This window comes from Vicugna pacos, chromosome 2, assembly GCF_048564905.1.
Source record: "Vicugna pacos chromosome 2, VicPac4, whole genome shotgun sequence".
NCBI lineage: Eukaryota > Metazoa > Chordata > Mammalia > Artiodactyla > Camelidae > Vicugna > Vicugna pacos.
In genome coordinates, this window is record NC_132988.1 from 112,310,578 (window position 1) to 112,315,770 (window position 5,193).

Below are 5,193 nucleotides of genomic sequence, written 5' to 3' on the forward strand. Positions count from 1 at the left end.
CTGTAACACTAGCACTAACTTACCAGTCATGTGCATGTGCTATATTTGAAGTAGATCCTCCAGCCCCTATTTATTACCACATGGGCCCCACACAAATTGCTGACTCATGAGGAAAATAAGTGACTGTTGCTGCTTTAAGCCACTAAATTTGGTGTGGGTTTTTCTGTAGCGGTAGATAACCAAAACAATGCTCTTCTTTGGACTGGGCCCCTCACATTGATTTTTGTGATGCTGTCTAAAGACTTTGCCTCCAACTGATCATTTGTTCAATTAACAAATTTTATTCCTTTGTTTAACTGACTCATTTAATTCCAGGCCACCTTAGGTAGGATTTATAATCCAGTCTGGCCTCCAAGTACCAAACCCCAGCTCTGTATAGGGTTAAACTATACAATCTGTAGACAGGTTGTGTACAGATACAAAAAACATATAACCTGACCCACAAGTCCTTTCACTCCAAAGGTTAGAATGTAGACACCTGGCCACCATCGAAAAGTATCTCCAAAGTCACTTAAATATACAACATGGCTTATGACAAGGAAGTGGCAATGAGAGCACTTTTGAAGAAGACAAGCTAGAGAATCAGATAAGAAGTGAGATTCAGACAAATATTGCAAAAAATAAGTCCTTGCTTCTTCTGACCTATGTCTATTAAATGCTACTAGAGCCTGTTCACATGACTAGCCTGCCCAGTGTACTGTCTCACAGGTGACCTCCAATGCCATCAGCATGAAGCCTCTTCAACTCCATTCTTGGCAGTTTCCCATCCTTTTTGTTTGTTTCTTACCAATTATCTTTTCATTTCAATATTGCCCTTGGGGGAACTACTCCATGTTTTTTGTCCTTAAGCAGGGGTGAAGATAGTCTCACAAACCTAATGAAACCAGGATCAAGAGCATCAAATGGCACATCTGTCCAGAGCATTTAGAGACAATCAGGGTGGAAACTGAGGAGACCCAGATCATACATCAAGTTCAAAAGACAGGACCAGAGTTAAGCTGGAAGAAGAAAGGCTAGGGGCTGATTGCTCCTCTATTGTCTCTTTGGTTTTATTATCATCCAATCAATTTTATTTCCTGGAGTAGATGTGAGGGAAGATGGGAAAATCCAATTAGCTTGAAGAACCTGGGCCCAGGGCTTTGTGCAGAGGAAACCTTGACACTTTCAGATGCAGAGGCTTTGATCACTGATCCCCTGTGGCCTCTGAGTGCTGGTTCAGCTGCAGGAGACGTCACAGAGATACTGTACGATTGAAGACGGCAGACAGGTTTCATACACTTTGCAGAGTGACTCAAGCTACAGTTATTGATTGGAAGGTATACCTTTGAAGCTATAAAAAAAACATTTTTTTTTGCCAAAAAATCCCTATGTATTCTGAAGCTCAAAGACTGGAGTCATTGTGGGAGCAAAATAATTAAGTGACTCCTAAGTATAGGGCTATGTATGATTACCAACACCACAGAGAATGCAATGATTTTCTGGTGGTGTTGATCACCTTAGGACAATCTACCAGATTGCCCAAACCTAAAACTTTCCTCTTTACAATGAGTAAGCTGACTGTATGATGCAAAAATCTCCAACATAACCTCTGCTTAAAAAACTACAAAGGATATAAAGTTCAGAACACCATTCTGTATACCTTTGCATAGCTTTACTAGCCTAGTGTTTTATTTAAGTGCTCTCCCAATTTAAGATACAATTGTTCCCATATCTAAAGAGCAAAAAGTTCTCCATTTTATTGAACTCAGGACCTCACACATGCTAAGCATGCACTCTATCACTTGAGCTATACTCTCACCCCCCAAAATCTCTCCATTTTAATTTGATAATTTTAGGCTTTAAAGTTCACTATGGACCAAATTCCAGGGATTTACTATTGATGGATGGAATGATTATACTCAGTAAATGTGCTATACTCCTAAAGGTTTTCCTTAAATTCAGACTTATCAACTTGTGTGTGATGGAGTAATCTTGGGCACAAAACAGAAGGGAATCATTGATTGTGTATCTTTTCTTTAAGAACTCAAAAGAATAAAGTGTGTATTTTTGATCATAGGCTACAGAGTGCTCATTTGTATTCACCAAAGAGCTGGTGCCATATAAACATGCAGACACGTAAAGGGGATGGTTTGAAGATGACCTTGTGGCATTGACCTCAGAAAGGGATGAAACAAGCACTGAAATATCAATTGTTTACTGAGTAGTTAGCCATTCCTCTATTCAATATTTACTTGTGATATTTGTAGACCTGTGGTCAGGGCCAGAAGATTAAATCATCTGAGCAGAGTTACAAGCAAGGCTGTGACTATGTATAGGCTATATGTGATTGTATAATTTGAATTTCCCACTTCAAAATCAAATCAAATCAGAGCAACACACTACCCCCGGATAGTGTTGCCCCTCTCCTCCATCTGAGGGAAGTGTTTATTCACCGGTAAAACAAGACAGACTAGAATAAGTGCTTTAAAAGAGGTATTAAAAATCCATCAATAAATAAAATCAATGTGAGTAGGCCTTATAAGATGTAGAGAAATTTGACCACAGCCTGGAAGGATGGGATTAATTTTAACACTTAGCACGCAGAGGATGAGCTTCTTCAAAAGAGGACAATCTCCTAGGGACAAGTCTTATGACAACTTTACTTTGGTTTCTAACATGCAGCACTGTGTCTGGTTTGTGGTAATTTTTTAAATCAGTAATGGTGCTTTTGGCTGCAACTATCAGAAGACTCAATTTAACTGACATAAACAGTAGGTCATATATATTAACTCATGTCTGTGGATAGTGTGCCTTCAAGGATGTTCATTCAGTGTCTCAGCAATTTTATTTCATCAGTAAATACCCAGGTTCTTTCCATCTTTCAATTTTGCCAGCTTCATTAGTTTGGCTTTGTCCTTGACCAGAACCCTGCATGGTCACTTTCAGTGGAAGAAGAAGGAGTCTTTATTCCTACTGTTTATGTCTAAGAGTTGTGGAACTTTCATGGAAGACCCTTCAGCAAACCTGTCCCTTACAATCCATTGACTAAAACTCGGTCATAGACTTCCCTCAAACCAATCATTGTTGATAGGAAAAAAAATTGCTATGTTTGGGTAAAAATAAGTCAGAATTTGCCTCTGAGTCAGTGGGGAAGGGAAAAAACAAGATCAGGTATTCTTGTTAGATAGGCAACCAACAATGTTTGACCAATTGCTCAACATACATAATTAAATTGAGGTGGAATAGAAAATTCTAGGCCGAAAGTTCAACATTAGCAAAGATAAAGGGAGCTCCATTTTTGTCTTCTCTGGACTCTTTCCATAGCTCCTTCTCTGTCTTCGGTCTCTTCCCTCCAGTCTCTTCCCCAAATACTTCCAGAGTGATTTTTCTAAAATGCTGAACATGTTGCTCTCCTGCTTTCAATAATATAGTTAAACGGTGTAAAAATGTTTGAACTTAAGGTTTTCATTTTCAGTTCAATGTTCCTTTCTACAAACTAAGATGCTTCCTTTATTTATTTTTATATTTTTATAGGAGGACCATGACATGATGTCTTAGTCTATTATGGATGCTATAACAAAAATACCACAAGTTAGCTGGCTTATAAGAGCACATTTATTTCTCACAGTTCTGGAGGTTGAGATGTCCATGGCAGATTTGGTGTCTGATGAGAACCTGCTTCCTTGTTCATAGAAAATGACCATCTTCTTACTATGTCCTCACACAGCAGAAGGGGTGGGAGAGCTCTTGAGGACCTTTTTAATAAAAGAATAAATTCTATTCATGACCTAATCATCTCCCAAAGTCCCCACCTCCTATTACTATCACAATGAGCAGTAGGTGTCAACATGTAAATTTTATAGAACACAAACATTCAGACCATAGTGCATGCCAAACCACAAGAGGAAAAGAACATGAGTTTTGGCATCAAGCTGTAGTATAATCTATACAAAATGAGACCTGATGTAATTGAACAGTTACACACTGTGTGTTACTTCCAAGTGGGCTCATTAATGGTGTTATCATATGAAGGTGCATTCATTGAGAAGATGGTAGATTTGCTGTTGGCTTAGAGTCCAAACATAAAAGACTCTATGCTCCAAAGTGACTTTAGAACTTATCTCATAATCACAGTAGGAAGAGAATATGGCTACTGGAGGAGAATGGTGCTGCTCTCCATAGAGCAAACATAGCAAGTTTCTGGAAGAAGATGAGAGCTGCAAGGTCAGCCAGCTAGCCATTCTCAGCGCTAATGAGTCAAGATTCAAAAAAAAATTATAACCTCTTCATTTTGAAATAATTACTGATTCACAGGAAGTTGCAAAGGTAATACAGAAAAGACCCCTGTACCCTTCACCCAGATTTTCCACGGTAACATCGTATATAATTATCACATAATATCAAAACCAATAATTTTATATCAGAGCTGTATGTGCATGTAATTTTGTCATTTAATCACATGTGTAGACTTGTATAACTACCACAGAAATCAAGATACAGAATTATCTCACCACCACAGAGATCTTCATCATGCTACTTCTATTAAGTCACGTCTACCCTAATCCCTCCTCTCCTCTAAGATCCCTAACCCCTGACAACCGCTGTTTTCCATTTGTATAATTATGTCATTTTAAGAATGCTATATAAAGGAAATTATACAGTATATGATCTTACAATTGGCTTTTATTTTTTCACTCAGCATAATAACCTTGAGATTCATCCAAGTTGTTCCATGTATCAATTGTTCTCTTCTTTTCAATGCTGAGTAGTATTCATGGTGTCTTGGTCTGCTCAGGCTGCTGTAACATAATACCATAGATTAGATGACTTAACTAACAGAAATTTATTTCTCACAGTTATATGGTGCCAGCCTATATGATATCTGAGACGTCTGGTGACAGCTACCTTCCTAGTTTGCAGATGGGTGCCTTCTTGCTGAATCCTCATACAACAGAGAAAGGAAATGTATCTCTGCTCTCTTGTTAAAAGGGAAATAATATCATCATAAGGGCTCCACCATTATGACCTAATTACTTCTGAAAGGCTGTATCTTTAAATACCATCACACTGAGGATTAGGGTTTCAACACATGAATTTAAAATCTTGTAAACAAAGATGCTATAAACAATCATGTACAGGTCTTTGGATATAAGTTTTTATTCTCTAGGTAAAATGCCCAAGTGTGTAACTGCTGGATCATAGGGTTCGTGTACA

At 38.2% G+C, this 5,193-nt stretch overlaps 1 long non-coding RNA gene across 2 annotated transcripts; it reads right to left on the reverse strand.

Annotated features, from left to right (window-relative positions):
* Window positions 1–3,576: 3,576 nt before the first annotated feature.
* Window positions 3,577–4,925, reverse strand: LOC140700603 (uncharacterized). 2 transcript variants are annotated; one of them, XR_012079032.1, is made up of 3 exons: window positions 4,885–4,925; window positions 4,654–4,778; window positions 3,577–3,734 (listed from the first exon to the last, which is right to left on the reverse strand). It is a non-coding gene; the product is annotated as an uncharacterized lncRNA (long non-coding RNA). The 2 variants fall into 2 exon arrangements; XR_012079033.1 differs by lacking the exon at window positions 3,577–3,734 and adding an exon at window positions 4,142–4,228.
* Between the last annotated feature and the right edge of the window lie 268 nt (window positions 4,926–5,193).